Here is a 26,577-nt window from a genome sequence, read left to right as displayed (position 1 = left end):
AAAAGTTTATTGAGCTATATCCCATGCCATAAGATTCACTCTTTTAAGTTTACATTTCAGTGAGTTTTACTGACTTTTCTTTTTGGTACCGGAGACCCGTGACCTTGTGTATTCTATTTGTATTCTGTGTCCACTGAGCTCTATACCCCCACCACCAATTTTACTAAATTTATATATTTACATAATTTTACCACAAACCAGTTTTAAACTACTTCCATCATTCTGATTGTATTTTTTATTTTATTGAAGTAAATTGCATAATAAAGTAGGACAATAATAATAGTTAATACAGTAATTATTGTTACCTTTAAAGTAGTCAATCAGAGTACAAGATATAGGCATAAAAAATTCTCCAAAACAATACTACCACAAACCATTCTTTTCAATGAACTAAGATAAACCAGTAATGTAACTATCTTGTATTTTGTTTTTTTCCTTTTCCCTTTCATCTTTTCCCCTTTCCCCGACCCTGTTTCCTTTTGAAAAATTTCTTCCCACTTCACAATATCTGTTATACATTTTGGACCTGATTTACTCTTTCAGTCTCTCACACTAGGGAGACAATACAATGTTCACACATGAGTCTAATTTATTTCACTTATGAGTGTGATCTCCAGTTATATCCCTTACCTATAAAATTTCAAGTTTATCCTTCTTTATGGCTGAATAGTAATCCATTGTATAAAAAGATCATATCTTTTATTCATCCATTCCTCGGTTAATGAGCATTTGGGTTATTTCCAAGATCTAGCTATTATAAATTGTGCTGCTATAAACATGGGTACATATATATCGCTATAGTATGATGTTTTTAATTCTGGAAAAGTACCCAGAAGGGAAATAGCTGGGTCAAATGGGATCTGTAATTTTAGCTCTTTGAGGAACTTCCACATTGATTTCCACAGTGGTTGCACCAGTTGGCATTATGATTGTAGTTTTATATTTCAATTTTTTTTTTTTGGTGGTAGGATCCCCTGGGTAGTTCAGTGCCCTTATACTTACCATGTAGCCCAGGCTGGCCTTGAACTTGTTGCAGTCTTCCTGTTTCAGCCTCTTGGCATTTGCCATCACACCCCATATTTGAATTCTTGTTTGGGGGATTTATTTGGTTCACGGAGTGAGAGGGGCATCCATTTGTGCCTTCAGAGTTTGCTAACATCATGTATTGACCAGTCCATATTTTCTCTACTGACACGAGAATACTGTTGCATAAGTCAACATTCTGTTGTGCTAAGAAATAACCTGAGATAATCAGGTTAGAAAGGTTGATTTTGGCTCACAATGTTGGAGGACCCATTATGGACCCATGACCTGGTAGACCCATTGCTTTTAGGCTTCTGGTGGCTGGGGAAGTGGGGGCAGCACATGGTAGGAGCATGGCACATGGGGGAGCACAGACATTGATCTCATGCCTGGATGTGAATGAGCCAAGGGTGCCATAATGCCCTGGAGGGGTGGTGCCACCAGTCCTTCAGCCCTTTGGGGGCACAGTGCAGATCCACACTGGAGCAGCCCTGTGAGATGCGTACTGAGTTAAGTGTTGAAGTGCTTCTCTAGTCTTGTTCTTCTCATTGGCTTGTTCTATTCGTGTACTGCATGTGCAGTGTTTCCTGCACTGTGACTTCAGCTGTCTGGCGAGGCCAGAACACCCTCACTGACCTGAGTTATTCTTTGCTGCAGCCATTCTTGGGCAGTGGTTTTTTTCATGAAACTTCATAGTCAGCTCGTTAAGTTCTTAGGAACGCTGTGGCTGCTGTGATCCTATTGGCAATTTATAGGATTGCATTAAAGTTACACATGACTGAAGAACTGACGTCTGAGTGATATCTTTCTAAACTTGGAGGCCTAGTTGGACAGCCCTCAACCTCACTGTTCTTTTGTATCCTGGAAGAGCAAAGCTTATGGATTCTACATATTTCTTTAATTGCTACATATTTTATTCCTTTTGTTGCTTTAGAAAATGAGACCTTTGCTAGGTGTGGTGGTGCATGCCTGGAATCCCAGTATCTGGGAAGCTTAGACAGGAGGATCACTGTGAGTGAGTTTGAGTCTAGCCCAGGCTCCATAAATGAAACTGGTTTCATTTTTTGGGGGTAGTAGGAGTTTCAAGGTGTATAATCTTAACTATTGCAAGGAATAATCATTTTTGTCTCTTCATTTTTGTTTCGTATCAGTTTACTTCTAATGATTGTGTTCCAGTTATTTTATTTTTACAGGAACACCAAAATGAGTTTTTATTTTAACAGGGTCTGTGCTATAGCACCCAGCAGGGAACCCTACAAATGGCAGGGGAGTACTGCGTCTTTAGTAACTACAGGCCTGTTTCAGTGAGGGGCAGGGCAGAAAGCTTTCTGTGAATGCTGGGTATGAGAAATAAGGACCCCAGAGCCCTCCTTTCTGGATTTTAGTTACTGGGTGTGGTGCCACTCACCTGTAGCCTGGTACTCAGGAGGCTGAGGCAGGAGGATCACCTACATAGTGAGTCCAAGGCCAGCCTGCACTACATAGTGAGACCCTGTCTCAGAAACAAACAATAGCAACAAAACCCTTTCTTCATCCTAGCCACTCCCGGTGCCCTTTCTCTTCTTCAAAAAAGATAACAAAATAATTTTCAATAGTAGTGGCAGTTGTGATCATTCTTGTCTTAGTCTTACTTTTGCTGAAAAATACTTCTATTTCTATTAGGCATGGGATGCATATGTGTGTATATGTTTATATATTGCTTGACTAATAGTTTTTAGAACCCTAGAAGAGAGACTAATTTATTCATTTGATAAATATGTTGTGAGTCCATAATGTTCTTGGTGGCATTCCAGTTCTGGAGGTTCTGAAACAGAGAAAGCCTTTGAAGTTGAGAAGCTTAAAATCTAGCAAAACAGGCAGGAGCATAAATCAAATTATTAATAAACATTGGGTTCTACAAAGTAGGCTAAAAGGTAGAGAATGATATTAGAATAACATAATGAATTAGAATGATCAGAAAGAGATGTAGAATTTTTAAATGTGTTTCTATTACTCTTTTTTTATGTTTCATTTGAAGTCTTAAGTCCTGCGGGTGTCATATGAATCCTCCTTCCTGTTCCCAGTCTCAGTCTCCAGCGCTTTCCTAGCTGTAGATTTTGGAGCAGGTCTGGTGATTGATTTGCCCTCTCTGTCCACTGGTTGGTATTTGCTGTTCTCATATTATTTCCAGAACACTGATTGCTTAAGAAATGAACTGAATTTGTTAGGCAGCAGAGTAATTTATCACCTTGGATAGAGATACTGTTGCTAGGGCAACTGGCTTCATTCTGGGACTGAAATCTCCAAATGTGACATCTGATAAGATCTCAGCATCCCCAGAGCCTTCCCTGGGCCCCTGCCCTTCTCCTGTCACCCTGGTTGGGGTGGAACGGCCTCCTGTGAGGTGTCTGCCCTTTCCCTCCCCTCCCTTCCCCATCCCTCTTGTCTCATCAAACCTGTGGACACGGCAGGAGAAAAATGGAGTGATTATAGTTTCGGCAGAGTACAAGGAACCATGTACTTTTTCTCCTTAGTATTACACCTGAACAATCTTCGGTGAGACTTGGGATCAGCATAGTGGCCCAGTTAACAAAATCCGGATGGAAGTGTGGCATGTTCTTCATGCTGTGTAACCCCCCACCCAGGCCTCTGTTGTTCTTCATGCAAAGAAAGAAGAAGTAACTCGTGCATCATTCTTTCATAGCCCAGCATTTGAATTGCAACACTTAAATATTTTCCAATCCTGAAATAGTTTCTTATTTCTGTCATCATCCTCAATGGCTCCTAATTTCCTTTTAGCGTTTGGTTCTAACTATGACTAAACCATTGATAGTTGTTTCATGTTAGTCATTTTGCCTCGCTGTTGTTCTGCCGTAGGCCTCACCCTTTGTTTATGCAGTGTAAATCGTTTAATGATTGTGTCAGATCGTGGAGCTGTTAGGAAGCATCTGTGGGTTTCCATTGTGCCCACACTGAAATCCAGATCCCACCCGTGGCCTGCAGGCTTTGTGTGATCCAGTCTCCATCTGTGTGTTGAACTCCTTTCTCACACTGGGCTTCCAGGTCTGTTTTCTCCATTCCAGATGCCTGGCTTCCTGATGCTTCCTCCTCTTCGTCCCCATCATTGCCTCCTCGCTTTGTTTCATTGTTCAGGTAGCGCCTGCCTGGCATATTGTCTTCATTTGCTCAGGGCCTGTGTCCTGCTCCAGAATATAAAACTCCATGGAGAGCCAAGGCTGGCTTTGTCTGCTGGCACAGAGCAGATGCCTGGTCAGTATATATTAGAAAGATAACAACCCTTGCAGTTTCTGCTTGACTGAGCTGAAAAAGAAGTCAGTTTACAAACAGTAATGAAGAAAGGTCATCCAGAATTTCCTTCCTTTGTGCAGTCAAGTTGGGCTTAGATGAAGACCTTTCTGTGAACATTGTTTGTTCCTAGGAAAATGGTAGGTTGGATGTAGGTCTGGCAAAGCCTGCAGGTGTGGGAATGGACTCTGCTGGGGCCTTCGGAGGGCAGAGGGCGGAGGGAGCAGTGGCAAGGATCCTCCTGGACTTCCCTCCTTGCCTTATGCAAGGCGGAGTCTCATCTCTCCTGGACGTAAGTGGTGCAGTGGCAGTGTGGGTAGTGCCTGAGCATTTGAGGTCTGTTACTAGCCCGCCAGGACTCAGTCCGTGACTTTACCACCTAATGAGCTGAATGGCTTTGAGCAAGTTACTTCGTAAGCTATTTTTTGCAGGATTGGGGATGGAATCCAGAGCCTTTGTGCTGTATTAAAGATTGAGCCAGGGTCTTGGTAAGTTGCTAAATATCCCAGGCTGGCCTTGAACTTGTCATCCTCCTGCCTCAGCCTCCCTGAATGCTGGGATTATAGGTGTCCACCATTCCTGCCCGGTTTGAGGACTGATGGGGGAAAGTACACATGCTGCTTTGAATAGTGTCTGGCACTTAGCACATTTTCAGGAACTGTTGCTCTGTCAGTCACCTCATAATTGTCAGCTGTTGGGTGGTCGGCGGAGGGCCTTTCTGGTCCTGTGGACCTCAAAGAGAATTTTGTTACAGGAAGACACTTTTTGTCTTTGGTATTTCATGTGAATTGCTGACCTTTATGTCTCTTACAAGAGCAAGAAGGCTCTTTGTTAGTGGGATATGCGTGGGAGAAAATCCATTTATTAGTCATTTCAGATTATACAACTGGCAACATGCGTGACTGGACATGTGCATGAAGGTGGTGAATGTGAATCATGAGTAGGTTTCAGTTGAATTGACTGTCTTCCTTCAGCTTGAAATAAAAGGTGTTTTCTGCATAAAGCACTGTGTCATGGGTAACAAGCACAAAGACCTGTGTGAGGGTTGACATTTGTTCAGTCTCAGCAAGTAATGAGTCATGGTATAAAAGTTTGTCCTGAGGGAGGCATCCAGGACACCTTGCACAAAATAATGCTCATGGCTCATTTTTAAAGAAACTACAATCTCATGTCAATTCAATTAAAGAGCAAGCCTGAGCTAGGTCTCAAAACTGAGAATGACACATCGGATGCTGAGTGCCTATTCAATTAAAATAATAATTTTGATTATGAATTTTGTCAGTGATGTTGAAAACCGGAAGGGAAATCAGGCATGATTGTGAGACTACACAAGTGAGATACTCCCTTGGAGAAAGTGTTACTTGTGTTTAAATTAAAGTTGGGATCATTCTTACCAAAGAGACACACAAAATTAGAGCCCCTGTCATTTAAACATGCCCGATAAATTGCAGATGGATGCAGATTTAGGACTTGGGAAAGACTTATTAAAGTTGAATAACCCCTGAAGTAGCCTGGTTTTGTAAGCTCCATTGAGATCACTAAAATTGCCGTTTATTGCTGTTGGCATTCAGGCTTTGTGGGTGGTGGAGCCACCCCAGTCCTTGCTGAGTGCTGCCTGTAGGTTTGGTTGGTTGGATTCTGTCTGCTGTGGGCTGGGGAGGGCTGCCTTTAATGGTGCTTGTCTGGGAGACAGCAAGTAATTTTAAAGCAATTCTGCTAGTTAAAACAAAGAGCTTTGGATATTTGGTTTTCTTATACCCTAATACGGCCTGTTGAGTTGGTAGATCACATTCTTCTCTCTTGGTAATTGATGCTATCACTTTATTTACCTTAGTGGTGCTGACTTTTGCTACTTAAGAACTTATAAGTCAGTTTTCCTGGCTTTGTATCTCAGCCACTGAGCAACTGAGTGACGTTAGGGGTTTAAAATCTCTCCTTGCTTCATTTTCCAATCTGTGCAATGGCAGTATTGTCAGAAGGGTCAGGATTAAAAGTTTCTTGTGCTGTTATTCTTAGATGTAAATATACAGGAATCATGATGATAGGAATAGTTGAATAAGTAAATAAGTGGGAGAGGGTGGGAGAAACAGTTATTTGTTAGAGAAAGCTTCCAGTTAGAAAGGCAGAGAAGGAGGCAGGGAAATAGAAAAATCAACCCTAGCATCACTGTAGCAGTGACTGTTGGAGGTCAGAGCCTTCAAAGCATACTCAGATTAAAAGGTGAAAGTCTTAGGAGACACAGTATTTTCCTACTTTGAATAGCACATGCCACAAGTGCCATTGTATCCTGTATAAGTAGAAAAAGAAGATAGTAGCATCAGTGCCAAGAAATCAATACTAGCATATAGGAATAATGAGATACAACAACATACACACTGTGACTGAGAGGGCAAAACATCACCTCGGTGCTATTCCTGCTAGAAATACATATGACTTCAATCTTGGAAATACTAGGGACGTTTCTAAAAATATTTGAACTGAAATTTTCAAAAATAGCACAGATTAGAAAAGATGAAAACATAATAGCTACAGGCAACATGAGTGGTCCTAGTTTAGATTCTGAAGTTTAAAAAATAATGCAATTAGTGCTAGCAAACTGGGTGAAATTCAGAGTGTCCATAGATGTAGGTAATGGTATTCTGGCAACATGAATTTCCTGGTTTTGGTAAATGTCTTACTTTTATGTAAGAAGTTAACCTGCAGAAACTTTATACAATTTTTTTTGCAGCTTTTCAATATCTAAAGTTAATGAAGGTTTAAGTGTTTAAAATACCCATTGCAAGTTGAATATCCTTAATCTGGAGTCCTGAAATCTAAAATGCTCCAAAATCTGAAACTTTGAGTATTGACATAAGGCCTCAGTAGAAAACTCCACACCTAATGGTACAGTATGTGAGGTGTCACAGGCAAAATGTAGGTACACGTATATCAAAAATCTATTGTGTAAAGTTACCTTCAGGCAAAGTTTATAGGAAACATACATGAATTTCATGTTTGAACGTGGCTCCCAGTCGTGGAATACCCCACATATATGCAAATACTTCCAAATATAAAAAACTCCCAAATTTGAAGCTTTTCTGGTCTGATTCATTTCAGATAAGGCATGTTTATCCTGTAGGCATGAGATGCGCTTAGCAGATACTTGGACAGAAACAGCGCACATTAAATATCACAGATGACACTGCCAATTCTGCTGTTCCTTTTGGTTTGAAGGAAGGTGGCTGCACATATATCCCTGTTGTGCCGGCGACTTAGCATTGGCTCTGTGGCCGGTGCGAAGGTGTTCTTCATTGTTGGAAGTCCGTGGACCTCTGCCCCTTCCGCACTGCTTTGGCTCAGGTTGACCTCGAGCCAGTGCTCCTCAGGGAGGAGAGGCTAGAACCTGTCATTGTCTCTGAGGAGCACGGTAGAGAAGCTGGGAGTGGGATCATCAGAAACCAGGATCTGCCATCATTTTCATATGCAAATGTCCCATGGAGCAGTTGGTGTTTACACAACACTCTCATTGATCTAGGAAAAATTGTTTGGGAGATTCTGATTATGTAAAACTCAGACCAGAAGAATTAATTCACCTCAGACTTAGATGCTGTAATAGAGAAACCCAGAGTCTGGGCACAGGGCAAGTGTGTTCTTCTCTTATAGAGGGTCCATGGGTGACTGTGTAGTGCCTGCTGGTGCTTGTTCAATTATCAGCACTCTGTGGTCTTCTGTTCTCGGTTGAACCTGCTATCTAGGTGTTACATTTCCTCAACTGGGAGGAAGGGCGGAAGAAGTGTGCTCCTGACTGTTCTTAATGAGACAGAGTTTGAACACTTTGCCTCTACTCAGGAACCACTTATAAGGGCCACAAGGCTACGTGGTTGTGCTTGTTGATGGAAGCGGACAACTCAGCCTTCGACGGGACAGACGCATGCCCTGCTGAAAGCTGGGAAGGGGAGGTGATTGGCAAGGGAAAAGAAGGGCATGGGGTCAGATGAGAGAGCGGACTTCTAAAGTGCTTTCTGCTCTCTGTGTATCCCAGAGAAGCCTTGCTAGAGCAGCTCAGAAATGTTTTCCATGCCTTCGACTCCACCCCTGTGACCTGCCAGGACGTAAGATCTGCGCTGTTATAAGCAGAGACTGATAGTCTGGTCACAAACCAATCGGAGGTTGGTACAGTTCCCTTTGTGTGGCCCACTGTAGAGGACATTCATGGCCCTGTTCATGCCTTGCCATGGAGGAGGCCCTCCCAGGCCACAGGCCTGTGTCTCTGAATGAGGCTCTAGGTTTGGTCCTTACGATAGACCTTGGGCTGTGGACTGCTATGGAAGGCTCTGCTCAGAACTTGACCTCTAGATCCTGCGCCTCAAAACACTCAGGACTGATGGGAGGTGATTTTGCACCTGGTTAGCAGAGAGACAAGACGCCAGAGTTGCTGCCCCAAATGGGTCAAGGGTCGCCGGGGTTTTTCCTCTCTGATTCAGCCAAAATAAAATTTTCAACTATTCAGTCTTTACTCTATGCAGGTAGTGTAGCAGTAGCTATTTGTCTCTGCAGGGGACACGGGAGGCTTGAGGACCATAATGATCATGTAACTGTATCATGGAGGTGTTCGTGCAGCCCTGTGTGGACCTTTTAGTGCTTTGTCTTTGAGGTGCAGAGGGCAGGGTCTTGCTGAGTTTTTCAAGGTGGCTTCAAACTTGTGATTTTCCTGCCTCAGCCAGCTAAATAGCTGGTGTTATAGGAATGCACCACCACACCAAGCTATGAACCAGTTTCATCTTGATGGGAGAGAGGATGGGTAGGGGTGAGATAGACACAGAGACAGGGACAGAGGCATCCCATCTCATTCCCTAGAAAGTTGCTAACTCTCATTCCTCACAAGGACCTGTAAGAAAGTCAGAATAGTTAAATCCTAGGCTTCTTTGTGCCCTTGCTGGAGACCTCCCTGCTCTGGCCATTTCAGCAGCCTTATCTTTCTCTGTGGAGAAAAGACCATTTAAAAGGTTAACATTTTTGGTTGATGAGACCATAAAGGATTATTTTGCAGCTAAATTAAAATCTAAGAAAATTAATAAAGCCCGAAACCCAGCTCTTATTTTAGGCTCACTTCAGAAAAACCTCTTTGAGAAAGCCAAAGGGCATGGAAAACAGAATTATTCTGATAACATTTTTCTTATTATAGGCTTATACAACTTCTGTCTCTCCTTCACTGTTATCAGTAGGATTTTCTTTTCAAAATAAAATTTAAGTGCCTATCATAAGTTTTTATAGCATACTGAATTTCATGGTACAGTTATGAATTTTAACTTAACCCCTAAATAAGGTTCATTAAAAATCTTTTTCCTGGCTAAAGCCCTGGGTGATTTTCTGAAGTTTATTCCTGAAAACTGTGGTGCTCTGCCTACTCACTTGCTTTCAATGAGAGAGGGTGGTTTGAAGGATGGAAAAGAAAGCATAGCTTCAGAGGATTTGGTATAGTGAGCAGTCTTTGGGTTTAAATTCTTTATTAGCAGGCCCCAGAGAGGTTGGCATACCTGTCACAGTCAGTGGCTCGGCTTCCTGCTAGCAGGCTGGTGTGTGCAGTGGACCTGGCAGCTTGTTCTGATGTGACCATTAGTACTGTTTCTCTCTGCTCCCAGAGGTAGATCCTGCTATATTTGTGTGTGACCAGAGGACAGTGCAGTGCAGTCTACCCTGTGTCCACAGGTTTCTGCAAGCAACTATGGGTTGAAAACATTAAAAATTTGCACTCCTACTGCCCATGTAGAGTTTTTCAACCTTGTTATTATTAAACAATAGCATATAACAAACTATTTGCATGGCACTTATGCCATGTTAGGTATTGTAAGGAATCTACAGATGATTCTAGAGAAGGTTGTAGGTAAGCTTATCAAAACACAATGACATTTTATCTAAGGGACTTAAACATTCACAGCTTTGCTGATGATGTTTCGGCCTGGAATCGTCCCCCTGGTTACAGAGCGATGACTGTTGAAATGCTCAAGGGAGATGTTACTGTTTCCTTGTGACTCACTGTCATTCCATGTACTGACTTGGAAAATAACAAGGTGCCCCCGTGGTAAAGGACAGCACAGAATGTGGGAAGACGTGTTCTCCTTGTAGAATACCTGTGGCTTACATGTGCGAGGGCACAGAATACAGAGGGATGCACTGCAGCCAGCCTGATTCAGGCTAGTGTGCAAAGGTAGGGCGAGATCTTTCAGTTGCTAGGACAAAATACCTGACTTACACAACATGGAGGAGGAAAAGTATATTTCGGCTCGCAGTTTCAGTTCAAGACTGGCCCCAGTACAGAAATATGGCAGAAAGGTGTGATGTAGAGACATTGCTTGTCTCATGCAGCCAGGAAAGACATTAAGAGGGAAAGAACCAGAGAAAAGGTATCTGCTTCCAAGTCATGCTTCTGGAGTCTACTTCCTCCAAGCAGACCCCACCTCCTGGTAGACTGAGCTGTGGACTGGCCCATGACTTAATCCCTCAATGAGGTTAACACTAAACAGTCCAACTCTTCCTAGAGGTATCTATTAATCCAGTCAAATGAACAATTAGGATTAATAGCCCTAGTCCCTAAGATCATTCTGTGCTCAAAATTTCTTACCTGTTATCCCTTGATTGTTTAAATAGAACTCAGGCAGAGGATATTAAAATCTTTGGGGGCTCAGGGGTTTAGCTCAGTAGTAGAGCATATGGTGGTTGTATGTGAGGTCTTGGGTGGTCCCTACATGAACTCTCAAAACAAAACGAACCGCCCTCTGTTGATGGGGAAAATGGGACTTATTAGTCAATTGGCACAATTCCTTTAGTCTGGGAAGTTTATGATATCTACTGTGTAACATTGTACTACATATTAAAATCCTTTAGAAGGGAGGTCCCACCATATATGTTCTTACTAGCTTTAAAAAAAATCTTTTAGCTTGTTTGTTTTTGGTGCCGTGCATAGGATTTCTGTGATTTCAGCCAAATACCTTCTCTTACCAGTTTAAGGCCATTAGGTTTTAGCTATTGTTTTTTGAGTGCTCATTATGCACTAGACACTATGACTTCTTCATCTTGGCCACATCTCCATGAGCTATGCCCTGTTACGATCAGCATTTTACAAATGAGGTGATGGAGGTAAGAGGAGGTTAAATAACTTGCCCAAGGTCAGGTGGGAAAATGGGGGAGCTGGAAGTCACACCAGGTGACTGACTGCTCTTCCATTCCTTGCTGTTTCTTGGCCTGTTGGAAGATAAGACCTGGAGGGTGACAGTGCCTGGCAGGCATTGGAGAGTCACATGAGATGAAATTCTAGAAGGGTCTTGTGTCTGAAACCCTTCTGGCAATCTGCCTTCAGTGACAGTTTTCTGCAATTTATATGCAAACTTGTGGTGTAGGGAACTTGAAGGAGCTTGTTTTCTGCCACTAAATCCAGTAGAGAATGGAGGGGGTTCTGTAAAGCTTTTCTTAATTTGAACCAAGTATGACAGGGATGGGGGTAGCCTGGGTTGTGTCACCACAGCCCTGTGGAAATATAGTGCATGACACATATGTAATGAACAACTTTCTACTAGTCATACTGAAAGTAATAATTAAGAAATCAATTTTAACTTTATCCAAAATACTGTGATTTCAACATAGAATCCATATTTTATATTTTTCATATTAAATCTTTCAATTCAGTGTTCATTTTTCTCATACTGCATACATCTTGATTGGGGCTAGCTGCATTTCATATGCTCTGTTGTTCTGTGTGCTGAAGGCTACCATATTGGACACTCAACCTTACTGGTAGATAAATGTGTTAAGAAAGCCTGACAGGCAGCTTTTTGGGCATGGACCCAGAGATGATTTATATTCTAGTTAGCAATGTAGACTACAAATGTGTGGATTTTAGGCTGACAGGTCAACACAGGGCCATTGCTAATTTGTATAATGCTTACTGCTCCCAATCCCATTCAACAGATGGAGGCATGGTACTCAGAAGATGTCTAGGGTCACAGGAGGGTCCTGGGCACTTCCAGGATTAATCCGAACTCAGTTGTCAGTTGATCTTTCTGATATACTGTATCATGGAACTGGCAAAAAGTGACTAGCTTATACCATTGTTCTTCTTTGACTAGAACTATGGTTGATGCACATGGTAGAACATGGCATGTGTGTACTTTAAAATGTTGCCCATTTTAGTTACTTTTCTCATCGCTTAGACAAAACACCCAACACCCAAAGTCCAAGGAGGAACGGTTTATTCAGCTCAGGTCATAGGGGCTTCAGTCCGTAATTGGTCGGTTCTAAGGCCAGGTGGCGTGGCAGACAGGCACTGCAGAGAAAAAGTAGTTCATGTCAGGCAGAAGGCAGCAAGACAAAAGCAAGCAAGGAACTACCAGGGCTCTTTCTAACTCCTCTTAGAGCTTATCCTGGCTACTCAGAGTGGCTAGCACTCACACCCTTAATCCTTGTGCCCTTGGGCCTAGCACTGCACCATGAATCAATCCTGGTGTCAGGTACTCTAGATCCAGCCACCTCGGAACATGCCCTACCTATAATCACAGGAGGCTTTGGGGGACATCTTGATGTATAAAAGTAGCTGTGATCTTTTCAGGGTTCACAGAAACTGTGGATTGGAAACATTCAGATGAAATGATTCAACTTGGTTTTCTCTCTGGAGCCCCGAGAACCAAGAGAAAGTTCAGTGGTCGGGAGGAGTCTGTTGCATCCAGTGTCAGCCTTTGGCTGTCACCTGAGGAAGATGACACCTTGAATCAACGATTTTAAAACACCACAGAATAAAGATGGAGTCCCATCTAAGTTCTAGGGATGAGTTTAGTGTTTTACCCTTGCTTTTGAACACTTGAGATTCCTTCTGACCCTGGAGTAGTAAAGTTGCCCATTTGTTAGAAGGACCCTATCAGAGAATGGGCAGAAGTGCTGGAGGGAGAGGGTCACTGACATCACAGCTTGAAAAGGGCACGTGTGACGTTGTTGCTGGCACTCCTATGTTGACACACTGAAGGAAAGCCCTTGTTGGGTGATGTGGTCCTATGCCAGCGTAGTCTCGGCTGCGAGAAACTATGAACAACAGTGGGCATCCAATCCAGGCCATGTGGCAATGCCTGTGGTATCTGACAGCTGGAGTCTAGTGGGTCAAGGCCATGGATACTGCTGATCCTCCTACAATGCACAGGACTGTGCCCCACAACAGCAAGTTATTGGGCCCCCAAAATGGATGGAGCTGAGGCTGAGAAACCCTGACCTGCAGAGGTAGGAATAAATAAAATATGTGTCTTTCTGAACTCTGTATTTGAAAAAGCTGTTTTTCTTTGCTCTGGTACAGTGTTCTTCACAGCATTATTTCTTAGGAGGATGAATTTAATTACAGTTGCTTTTTCATTGGAAAACTTCAGTTGTCATAATTCCATGTTACTTTGTAAATCAGAAGTGGTTTTTAAGAAAATCATAGGAGAGCAGCCGAGGAAGATATAGTTCAGTGGCATAGCATCTGCCTGGCAAGCAGGAGGTTGTGTTTGATTCCTGGTACCAAAACAAACAAAAAGCTGTAGAAAACTGTATCATTGTTGGAATGTCCATTTTACAAGCTTTAATTTTGTGACTTGAACAATTATTTCTAAGATGACAATATGTAATCCATTAACTAGTGATTTCCTACTGTTTATTTTTTTTCTGTAAATCTGTATAACTTGTACCCTTTCTCTGCTTTTTTTTCTATTCTCCTTAAATAAAATTAAAAAATAAAATTAAAAAAAAAAAAAAAGAAAATTGACCTATCTGTGAGCTCCTCTGGTTTCCAAAAGGTGAAGATACCTGGGTGTGGTGCATGCCTGTAACCCCAGCACTATGAGGGGCTGAACAGGAGGATGGTAAATTTGAACTTAGCCTGCGCAGTTTAGCAAGTTAGTGAGCCCTTGTGTCAAAATAAAACTAAAAGCAATGTAGCTCTATACAGAAGGCCCTGGGTTCAATTCCTAATATTGAGGGCCTGGGTGAGCGGGTATTTAATGTGCAGTTCAGGATTCTTAGTGTAATTTCCACATTTGATGCCTAAACCCTCAAAGCATTTAAGCCTAATAATAGCATGGTAAATATGCTGTTCCACGATCAGACACTTACTGCTGATTGTTATGTCTAATTTTAGAAATCTTGGAAAAATCCTCCATATATTTTAATATTCTACATAAATGATTTGTGCCATAGGGGTCATACAAATGGGGGCTTGATTGCTGTACTGAAAACTTGAGCAGAGCTGAGGGAAGCTGTCCTGTCTGGCTGCGTCTACTGTTGAAGCTATTTTAGGGAGAGAGAAAATGACAAAAGCTTCTGCTTCTGCCAGCTGGGAGTTCACAGGAGGTGTAGGTGCCAGGAGGAGGCAGGATGTGAAAGAGACAGAAGGAATTAGGAAGGTATTTCTGCCCCCTTTGATTGGCTTGTGAATAGGGAAAGCTGTGTGAAATAGGGGAGCTGACGAAATTGGTTCAATTGATGGTTACTACCTTTGCATCGCAAGGAAGGGAGATTTGTGCTTATCTTTCGGGAGATCCAAATTATGAGTCCTTGAGGACAAAGTGAGTTCTTATTATTCTCTGGACTCTGGAGAGCTCAGAATTTAAAATAGACCCATATGTGCCAAACAAAAACAAGCTGTCACTTTTAAGTAATTCTGAACCTTTCAGTGGTGTCCTGTTGGGAGCGGGGAAGGAGCCCCCATGCGCTCTTTCCTGTAGTCAGTAAGAACTCAAGTTTGTGCTGGGCGATGGTTTTGAGATAAATGCACATCGGGACTTGAGTAGAGTGAGCTGTCTCGAGGCTGTAAGACTGAATTCACTCTGCCATGAATACTTATAAAAAATACGCCAGGCTATCAGAAAATGTCAGGACCTCAGGGTAAGTGCATCCGCACTTCATTTTGTGTTAATCCTTCCTTGATAGCTCTGTCCCCAGACTTCCCCCATTTGGCTTCAGATGCGTACTAAATACTGTAGCTGCTTGGCTTTTGCTAAATGGAAGGTTTGGGCCCGAAAATGTGCCCTCACATTAATTCTTCCTCTAAACGCCACTGTGCACATCCTGCCAGCCTCTGAGGTCTGAGAAGATGTATAATGCTTCTATACGACAAGAGTTTTCCTCTAGCATAGAGTCAGATTTGTAGAAGAGCTGGCTGTTCCTGCATTAAAAATGACACTTTTTAAAAAATAAAAATGTTATGTTGTGCACAAGGGCTACACAGATATTTTTTCTGCTGTGATTATTTTCATGATGCAAGTGGCCTAGAATTGAGACTTCTTTGTCCTCTTTTGCTTTTGGTGAGTTGCTTAGGAGTCTGGAATGTTCAGTGCCTCAAGCCAGCCAACCAAGGAGTCCTCCACCTATGGCTTAGGACGGGGGTAACATTGCAGTGAGTTTTTCTTAGGCAGCACGTCTGTCTCCTTTGCCATCTGACCCTCTGAGCTAAGCAGTGGATCTTTCATGTCCTTCCGGGGGATCTGACTCAAGTGACCTAAGCCTCTTTCCCCATAAAGGATATAGGTTGCATCCTGTGGGTGACATTGTGTATGTGTTCATTTCAGGGGTCACTAGGTGGCAGTGGGTGGTTGGGGCTTCCAAGTTACCAAATTCAGGCTTTGGAGTCAGATCCTAGAGATTGGTTTTGGTTTCAAGGAGTCACCTGTGTCATCTCTGCCTGCAGCTGGCAAGAAGAAAGCCGCAGAATCCATGAGGTATCCTCCTCATCTTTTACCCTTTATCCGTTAGTATTGAGTAGTCAGCAGAGGGTGAATCTAACATCTATGATACAGAAATGTGCGAATTTTATATATGTGATAGTAGATCAGCTCTTAATTATTCAGAGGGTGATTCCAGACATGTTTCTTGCTGAGCATATACTCAAGGGTTCACGAGTACTGCCACACATGGGTGGTCTTTTAAAGGCTTTGGGAACAAATTGCCAAATGGCCCAAAGAAAAGTCCTCCTAATTTACACCCTTGGCTGATAATGTATTTGACCACTCACTTTCCTGAACCCTTGCCAACATTATATTGCAAAATTTGACCAACTTGCTAGGCAGATGAAGCACCTAACTGGTCTTCTAATTTGCATTTCGGTAATTAGTTATGAGATTGAAAAATGTCACATGCTTATTGATTATCTGTAACTTTTATCTTAGTAATTGTGGTTTTAGTAATTGTTCACCTAAAGTCTCATCAGTTGTCACTCAGCAGGAGGAGCAGTCACATTAAGGAACATGGGATAGCCTTTCAGGTAACAGCGTGGCGAAGTAGTCGTAATATTTTAAAGGAAACAAGTCAGTCATGAAAATCTGTATCATGATTCCAATTTAAAACATTAATGAAGCATGCAAGTGCAGCATGTGTACTTTAAAAATCACAGGTTTATTCATTGTGCAACTCACGTTGCAAAGATAAAGTACTCTCTATTTTTGGCAAAAGACCCAGGTGTCATGGGTGCCCCTAGGAATCTTTCTGGAGTGTCTCAGCTTCTTCTAGCCTGTTCTCTTGGCTCAGGTGGGTCTCATGGTCCCCCTGTGATATCGCCAGTCCCGTTTCCAGAGGTGCTGCATACCCCCTCACTTTCAGCCATCCTGATTGTCCCAGTTGGACTCTTTCTGTCACCATGCCTTTCGCAAGACAGCACCCCCCCGTACTGATGATGCCCTTGGCTCTCACCTTGGCCCACCACTTCTCCCACACGTGGATGGCATGCAGGGACTTCTAACTTCAGTCTGCTCTGCCCGGTGCACTGTGGGAAAATTCTGTAGTTGAGATTTTCACTTTGCAAATCTGTGTTAATTGTTCAGGAGTTTCCAAATTGGATTTCTCTTCCAAGGTCTGGCCAGACTTCTACTACATCATGATGTACTCAAATCCTGAAGGTGCTCCCTGATGCTATCCACTACTCTTGCTGTCCAGGATACCTTCAACTGGATTCCAAGTGTGGAGTTTTAAGGCCACATAATTTATAGGCCATTCATGTACATCTGCATGTTTTATTAAATATTTGTATCCTAAAAGTACACCAAACTTGAGTGTCTTATCTGGATTAATGGATCATAGTTAAGTTTTATTTCCTCCTTTATTTTTTTCTGTATTTCCAAATTTCCTATAATACTTAATGGAACCATTTTGTTTTGTTTATGGTACTGGGAATTGAACCATGGGATCTGAGGTACATGCTCAGCCCTTTTTAAAATTTTGAGACAGCTTCTCACTAAGTTGAGCAGGCTGACTTTGAACGTGCAATCCTCTTGCCTTAGCCTCACATATATAATATTTTAATAATTATACAAAGCCATTTGAAATGGGAGTTTTAAAAAGTCCTTAAACATTAGAAAAGGTGAGCTTTTTGGATTATCTATAATTGTTAGTTTCCTGAATATCTTCCAGTTTCCATATCCCATACCCCATTAAATTTGCAACACAAGATCAAGAGTTACGTGCTTACCTGTCGCCAGCAGATGGAACCAGGAAAAGAACTAAATTAAATTAAGAATTGGACAAAAACAGCCTTCTATAATTTCTTTGAGACTTGTTTTGACATTTATTCCACTTTGATAAAAGTTACCTTTTTTAAAATAGCATTGTGAAAGTGATCCTTTTCTGGGGTAAAATTTGTAACAGTAACTTTTATCAGTGTCTCTGCATGTTGAGGAATCTAGAAAAAATAGTTTACCTCACTTTGCTGACATCTCTGAAATGTAGCCACAAGCTGACCGCTAGATAGCCTTATTCCAGAGGGGAAAAATATAACACGAGTGTGAAAGAGTGTTAAGAGGAAACCCTGCATTTTAATGTTTTCTCATCTTTATCAGTTTACATCCATACTGTTCATACATTTGTTAGTGTGGGCAGGGGAAGTACCATCTTTCTCCCATAATGTTTCCATCTATATTTTATTTATATATATGAAAAGTAACTCATATTCTATGTCTATACTTATTTCCAGATAGTTCCCTGTGATTGTAATTTATTTAAATAGGCACCCTGTTGACAAAATGCTATTCCAAATCTTTATTTTAAAAATTTTCCTGACATCTGCATGCGTGAAACATCTCAAATTTCCTATCAGAAAACGCTGAGTCTTTGGTCTGTGAATGAACCTGGGTTTGAGTGCCTATCTGTGACATGTTGTCTGGTGACCAATAGGATGGGTGTGGCTGAACCATCTAGCTGGTCCTTCCCAGAGAATCTACTGTGTCAGTCTGTTCTCAGATCTTCCAAGCTCATTATATATGACGGGTCTAGACTGAGAGTGGTCTAATCAATCCACAAATAGCCCTAAAACCCGATTTTAGTCTTAATCAAATTTGTTTAATGATTTTCAAAAAATAGTGACAATTTAATGTTTTTTGGGTACTGGGAATTGAACTCAGGACTGAACACTTGCCAGGCAGATGCTGTGCCACTGAGCTAAATCTCTGACCCCAAATAATGACAATTTGATTTCCCTGTGATATTTGTTATGCTTTTAAGTAGGCAGATAATTACTCAGGCAAAAAGATCAAGAGAAATGAAGAAGCAGGAGGGGGCAGTTGCATCCACCACCTTTTCTGAGTCTTGTGTAGGACACTGGCACATAGTTTTCTCATTCATGAGAGCCCAGCCTGTCAAGCAGGTAATGCTGTTTATCTCCTGGAGGAGGGGACCAAGGTCTGGGAGGCATTTGCGGTCTGAAGGGTGATGGGTTGCAGTCAATAGCGTTACTTGAGAAGTGCGCCAAGGCGTGTTCTAAACAGAGCGAAGACTTGGGTGTGAAAAGTGAGACTGAGCTCAAAGGAATCATATGGGAACGTATTATTTTTTGCCCTCCTCCCCCTGCTGCTGGACAGCACAGTGTCTGAAGATCCCAGGCCCTTTCTGTCCTGTGCAAAGAATTGCCTGGGTAACTAGTAAACAGATAAATACAACTTCTATTTAAAGTAAAGGAAGAAAAGGGAAAAAGTGAAGAGTGGAAGGAAAAGAGTAAGAAGAGATAATGTTCCATAAGTAGAAGGGGCCAGTGCAGAAACAGGACAGCAAGACAGCAAGACTGCCGTGGCTGTGGGGTCAGTGGCCATAGCCTTTTATGTACTTCAGATCCAGTCTGTGAGAACCCACGCGTCCTGGCTGTGACTGAGAGTCACATCCGGTTGCTCAGTCTCCCTCTGGACATGGATCTTTGTGATTGACAGGGCCCAGCCAGCCATGTCTGAATCTCCCACCTCAACCTCCAGCCCCATCCAGACCTTGTTGAAACTCAAATCCTCAGTGCAGCAGCTTTCAAGGACGAGGCCTTCAAAAGGTGACTAGTGCTTCGCACAAGGGCTGTAGGGAGCAGCGGCTCCTTGCTCTCCCACGGCTTCTGCTCTGTGTGGAGCACCCAGCATTCGCCTCCCTTCTTCCTGTGACCTGTGAGGACCCAGCAGGAGATGTCCTTCTGTGAACAAGACCTCTTCAGAACAGCACGTCAGCCAGCGCTTGATCTTGGTCTTCTCGGCCTCCTGAACTATGAGAAGTAAACTGCTGTTATTTATAAATTACCCAGTTTCATGTATTTTTCTAAAGCAACATAAATGGTCCAAGGTACTTTGGAGCAGTAAAGCCTTTTAAAACTCTCAAAAAATCTTAAGCAAAAATCAAAAGAATCATAAGTTTGTCATCAGAAAATAAAGATTTCCTGACCTCAAAATACACCAAAAGCAAGGTCAACCTGGGGAAAGTTCCAGCTATTAGATGAAGGGCCAATTCTCCTGTTGTAGAAAGATTTCCTAGAAATTGGGAAAGAAGCCCAGCATGCTGGCACATGCTTGTAATCCTAGCACAGAAGGAAGCTGTATTAAAATTTTAAAAGGTTGTGGAGCTAGATGTGGGGGTGCATACCTGGGATCCTGATAGGAAGAAAAGCAGGAGAATCACCGTGTATCTAAAGCCAGGCTGGGCTACAAAGTGAGTTTGGGGCCAGCTGTGAAGATCCTGGGCTCAATCCCTAGGACCAAGGAAAAATATATTATAAAATGTATGGGAAAGTGTACCATAAAAATGTCTAAGTAACTAATTAGGAGCTGACCGCAAAGCTCACTGCTGTGGTTTGTTTCCTGGCCTCTTGAGACCATGGGAGGGTGAGCCGGATCGGTTACATGTGCTGCGCTTCTCAGGGCTGAAGGAGTCCCTTTGCTGTCTGGCTTTTAGAAGTTTCCAGAAGAGAACTGGTTCTGAAGACCAGTGTTAACGTGCTCCTAAGTCTTGCTATTCTGTTATTCACTGAATTTTTACACTAAATTTAAGTATTCAGTGTAAATTCTTGGTTAGCTTTGATTTTTTTAGATAAAAATTAGAAAGTTGTGTTCTTTGAGGACTCGCCACACTGTTGGCATTTTCCATTCCCGTCACTAATGTGCAAAAGTTCCCGTCGTGTCACATCCTTGCCAACTTGTGTGATTTCCCACTTTTTAAAATGATTATCATCCTAGTAGGTATTGAAATGGCACCTCACTGTTTTTGATTGTGCTTTTGCCATGAGGAGGGATGTTGAGCCATTTTGCCTGTGCTTTTTAAATTATAAAGTAGGGCTTCCTTTAGGGGTGGCAGCCAGCGGGGTATCGCCATGAAGGCATCAGGCACATTCTGGGAATACAAGGTGGTGGGGTGCTGTCTGCCCATCCTGAAGTGCAGCACTCCGCCTCTCTACCACATGGGGATTTTCACACCCAAGTCCTGGTTCTGGTACTTCCTATCCCAGCTGAAGAAAATGAGGAAGTCTTCCAGGGAGATGATCATCTGTGCGCAGGGTTTGGGAAATCCTCCCTGAGGGTGAAGAGCTTCGGCACCTGCATGGGCTAGGTAGGACTCCTGCAGTGGCACCCACAGTATGTACCAGGAGTACCGCAACCTGACTGTGGCAGGCACTGTCACCCAGTGCTACCAGGACATGGGCGCTTGGCACTGCACCAGCACCCATCCAGATCATGAAGGAGGAAGAGATTGTAGCAGTTGGCTGTCAAGAAGTTCCACGATTCCAAGATCAAGTTCCCTCTGCCCCACCAGGCCCTGCATTGCCAGCACAAGCCCTGCTTCACCACCAGGAGGCCCAACACTTTCTTGTAGGGGTGGCTGCAGCTGTGCCAGTAAACTCAGCACCACACTGCACCTGCAAAAAATAAAAAATAAATTGTAAAGTAAGAAATAGGATTATGGGTAAATTGTACTTTTGTCTTTATATTCTGTTTTGCAATATATACTTATACATCTGACATAGCTAAACATCTTCGTATACATATATACAAATAACACACTTTCATTCTTTTAAAATTTTTTTGGGCTGGGCGTGGTGGCACACATCTGTAATCCCAGCACTTGGGAGGCTGAGGCAGGAGGATCTTTGGGACTCTGAGACCAGCCTGGACTACAAAGTGAGTTCAGGGCCAGCCTGAATTGCATAGTGAGACCCTGTCTCAAAAAGACAACAAACAAACAAACAAACAGACTGATGGTATGGGCAGCTATTTTGAAGATGATGGGGCATTATGGTAGCCACTATTAATCTATTATCTTGTTTTGAAGTTCTGCATCATTTTCACTGTTTTGTTTCATTTTATTATGTTTGATGGTATGGGCAGCTATTGGGAAGATAACAAGATATATTATGGTAGCCTTTGTCTGTTTCCCATTATCTTGCTTTGAAGTCCTATATGGCTTTCACTTCCCAACCCTTTTTATTTTGAGAAAGGAGTTCACTAAGTGTCCCAGGCTAGGCTAACATGTGATCCTCCTGCCTCAGCTTCCAGAGTTGTGACTTTAAATATAGACTACACTGACCACCTCTGAGTGAATGTCTCCTGTCCTGGCTTCTTGTGGCACTGGGATACTCAGTCAGTAGTTAAAAAGTATTTACATTCGTGTATCCAAAACTGAATATTTCTTCTTGCTATATATCTTTTCTTTGTCTCTACAAGCAAGCAACAAAAACTTGCTCCTCTGTCTCTGGTATTAATAAGCGGAAACCCATCCTTCCATACTCCAAACCCTGAGGCCTTTTTTCCCACATTTATTCCATTTTTCTTTTTATCCCCTATCAGAATTTTAAGACATTCTCAGTGCCTCTTCCTTTAAAATACACCCAGACTCTGACCCCATGACCATCTCCTCCGCTACCAGCCCTCACCACCTGGTGTTCTTGCCTCCAACCTTCCTCATGACACAGTGATTCTTTTAAATGTCAAGATAATTTTCTTTATTTGAAACTTGCCAACCCTGAAATGGCTCATTCTGGGTTTGGAGTCTGAAAAGTACAAAATAAGCCTGGGATGTTTTATAGTACCAGGAAGCAGGAAGTGCTCAAAGGTTTATGGAGTTGTGTCAAGAAGATAATGTACTATTTTATAACATTTGGAATGAAAAAGGTGCTTTCTGCATCTCTAATGACAGTAACTACAGAAGTGGTGGTGGTGATGAGGAGGGGTGGGTGTCAGCTACTCAATGTAGAAAGAATGATGGAAAATCACATTGCAATGCCCAGTGAGATAGTGATTTAGGCAATGTCATTTAGGAATGCAAAGTCACTGGGTGACAGTTACTGGTGTCTAGGCTATTATTAAGGGGTGGTGGTGGTATGCAAAAGGTACCAAAGATCAATGGCTCTTTACAAGGGCAGCAGCATCACGTGACCACTTGACAGTTTACCCCAGCATCATTCAGATGGCATGTTTGTTTATGTACTAACTATTCCTGAGTGTCCCTCGGGAGGAGTCATTTCAACCATCCCATTCTTGTACTGAATAGATTCCATGAAATTGTCACTTTTGTATTTCCTACTATATTACCTTACAAAAATTAACAAGATGACAGAATTTTTGGCCATTCTGTATTGATGTGGTTGGCTGGTAAGTGGTTAGAGGAGTCCTTGGCAGTGTGCACCTCATTTGCATCTCACACCTGCACTGCTGTGGGATCCCTGCCTGGGTGTGCCTGCTGATGGGATGCAGAGGCCTGACCATTGAATTAAATTTTCATTCCTGCCTTCCTAGTATACAGAAAATACAGGGAAGAGGGGTGGGGGAGGCACGCGCAATTAAACACCACCTTGAAGTAGGCAGAGCCACAACGTGAGCTGCCCCATGCAACGCCATCTCTTGTAAATATCAATATCATGGAAGAAGATGGTGGAAGACTTAACCATTAAAAAGAGACACGAGACACTAGCAGCAAATCCAAAATACATAATTCGGTTGCTAACTGGGGCATCTGCCTATGGACTACAAATGATTTAATGACAGTACTGTTAATGATAGGAAGTCAGATGTGGAATTGTGTACAGGGAAGGGAATGTCCTGGGTTTTAGGAGATGTCTGCAGAAATACAAAGGGTGAGATTTTAAGATAGCTGTAACATGAGGTCAGACGCAAAGGAAAGAGGTATGCATGGGAGAGAGAGATGCATGCGTGTTGATAAAGCAAATACGGTAGGTATTAACAGTTACTGAACCTGGGTGGTGCATAGGGAGGGTTCTATCAGTTTTTTAAAAGCTAGTGCACTCCATCTAAATCAAACCAACCCACTCATGCAGCCCTTCTCACATAGAGGATTGTCTTCCCTCTCCCCGACTGGCCAGGTAGAACTTGGGCCTTTGCATTTCCTCCACCTCTTCTTGGAACATCTTTTCTTTGGCTCTGCGCACTGCTGCTTTTTATTTCCTTATGCTAGTTATTTCAAGGTCACCTAGGTTGTCCGCCTACTGAAGATTGCATCCCTATGTGTCTCCTGCTCTTTTCCCTGCTGGACTTCTCTCCATGGTGCTCAACCCCAGCACAGTGCACACTTGCCTGCTTAGTGATGGCAAGTCTTGCTCCCCTGGAAGGGTAACTCCAGGGACAGAATTTTTACTGCTCTTCCCCTGTGCTGAGGATGTCACCCCTGTTTAATACTTCCAAGGCTGAAAATCCAGCCCTAGTTCTTTTCCCCTTAAAAAATCTTTAAAATATGATGCCTCTGTGAGCTGTGAAGGAAACACCACCACTTAAAGGAAGCGGAGTGGAACCCATCGGTGAGCATCATTTAGCACCTGAAGGGATGATCTGTGTTGTGAAATCCAGTAAGGTTTGTGTAAGAGCTGCCCAGAGAATGATTCACTGGGAAGAAAACAAAACAAAAAAGATGGGGTGTGGGGGGTGCTTGAGCAGCGTTATTCTACATCCAAATCAATACTTTTAAAGCTTTGGGGGGCATGTCTTTTGAGTGTATTTTCTGAACTTGAATAACTGCAGTGGCAAAGATTGTTGTAATTTACCATTCATCACAATGTTACAATAATTGAGTCAGGTTAGGCTGCCTGTTTTAAAGTAGTGATAGTGGTGAATAAGTGTCTGTCTTCTCTTAGTAATCAGAGAGGCCTACAGTTAAGTGAAAAGAGAATTGGACTGAGTGGTTTTGGGTAAACGTACATATAGGCACAGGCACACACATACACAGTGTTATATAGTTTCCTTTTGAGATTTGAGTTACTTGTATTAGTTTGGTGGCTCTAGACTTTCAAAATACTCCAATAACTTAAAACTACATGGTTGATCTTTATTAGTCACAGATCCTGTATGGCAAATTTGCCTACTCTGTGTTAATTATTTGTGACCCCCCAGAACCAGTATTTGGGTGCCTTCTTGGTCATTCATGACTCTCCCAGAGCTGTGAAACTTTCAGTCAGTTGCATGTCTCTTCTAGCAGAGGCACAAGGCAGTCACCTGCCGTCTTATTTCTGTTGCATACTTTAAAACCAGTGTCCTATTGCTGATCTGTTTAGGGCATGTTTTCGTGTATCTGTGCATTGCGCTGGTGGTTTTGCCATCTTGCATGGTTGACAGGTAGAGTGCTGAGTGCTGCCTGCTATTACTAAGTACAAGAAGGCTGTGAAGTTGTAGCACAGGTGAAATTCCTGTGTTAGATATGCTTGTGCATGAGTGATAGTGATGTTGGCTGTGCACTCAGCTTTATTCAAAGTATGGTACACTCTAAAAAGGCCAGTCTTCATGTGTAACCACTCTGGAAAGTACTAAAGTAATATCATGGCTGGGCAGGTGGCATACTGTTATAATCCCAACACTTGGAAGGCAGAGGCAGAAGAATCGCTGTGAATTTGAGGCCAGCCTAAATTGCATAGTGAGACCCTGTCTCAGAATCCACTCCCTCATATGAATCTATGAAAAATAGAAATCAGCCAGTATGGATTTATGAGATAAAGACTGACTTTTGGTACTGAGGATCAAATTCAGGACCTCGTGCTTGCCAGGCAGGTAGGTGCTTATGCCACGGAGCTAAATCCCCGGCCCTAGAGAATGACTTTTAAAAAGGATAGTGGATATCATTGTTGTGGAGCTGCACACCGAAAAATTATTTTGGTTATGTCACCCAAAGTCAGCAAAAATTAAATCCTTGATCCTCACATTTCAAAAGTTGATGTTGCATGGAAAGTGTTAAATTTGTAGGTGAGGAAGGTTGTGACGATCAGGAAACTGAGGGTGAATTTTAAAAATAAAGCTTATCCTCATTCACATAGTTGATGTTTGCAAATCATCCTACTTGCTAACATTAATTTGGAACTTAAAATTGATATTCACAGTGGGATTAAATTGCACAGGGAGGCATTTGCAAAGACAAGTGAATTATTGCCAGATGTACAGGTTTTCAGTGGAGGCCGAATAAGGTGCTGCCCTGTATTGTGTTAGGACTTCATACGGAGAGGCCCAGGGGATGGACACAGAGGGCACTGGGTCCTGTCGTGCCACACATTCTGGCTCTGGGGCTATGGAGCGGGGTGAATCCTTGCTCTGGGGTCTGTCAGTAAGGTGGCCTCTGGCAAGATGCTGACTACTTTTGGATGTAATTTTCTCATCTGTACCATAGATAAAATCTACCAAGATGACCTGATGAGTTTTATTCAGGATTATTATGAGATGCATGCACTTCATATTTGCAAATTTATTTTATTTTTTTGTCTTTTTTTCATTTTTATCGGTACCAGGGATCGAACTCACCACTGCCTGCTTGCCAGGCAGGTACTTATGCTGCTGAGCTAAATCCCCAGCCCCTGCAAATTTATTTTTTCATGAATTGTTCTGGAATTTCTCATTTAATATTTTTGTACCCAGTTGATCACAAGAGCAACAAAACCTGGAAAGTGAAGCTGCCAATAAGAGAATCAAGTTATACGAAGAGCCGGTTTTCCACACTAATGCAATGGCCTGGTTTAACAAGCGCCTTGGCACATGGTGCTTTGGTTGATGAAAATGTTGCAGC

General features: G+C 42.5%; 1 protein-coding gene and 1 pseudogene across 4 annotated transcripts in view; both read left to right on the top strand.

Annotated features, from left to right (window-relative positions):
* Positions 1 to 26,577, top strand: part of Osbpl10 (oxysterol binding protein like 10) — a 287,054-nt gene that overhangs the window by 159,847 nt on the left and 100,630 nt on the right. The window lies entirely within an intron of this gene.
* Positions 20,397 to 22,329, top strand: LOC134477851 (large ribosomal subunit protein eL20-like; annotated as a pseudogene).

Source organism: Cavia porcellus, unplaced genomic scaffold (assembly GCF_034190915.1).
Source record: "Cavia porcellus strain 051 isolate PalLab524CR breed Dunkin Hartley unplaced genomic scaffold, mCavPor4.1 scaffold_10, whole genome shotgun sequence".
Classification (NCBI taxonomy): Eukaryota; Metazoa; Chordata; class Mammalia; order Rodentia; family Caviidae; genus Cavia; species Cavia porcellus.
The sequence above is the reverse complement of the archived record's forward strand: the minus strand, read 5'-3'. Positions and strand labels throughout refer to the sequence as shown.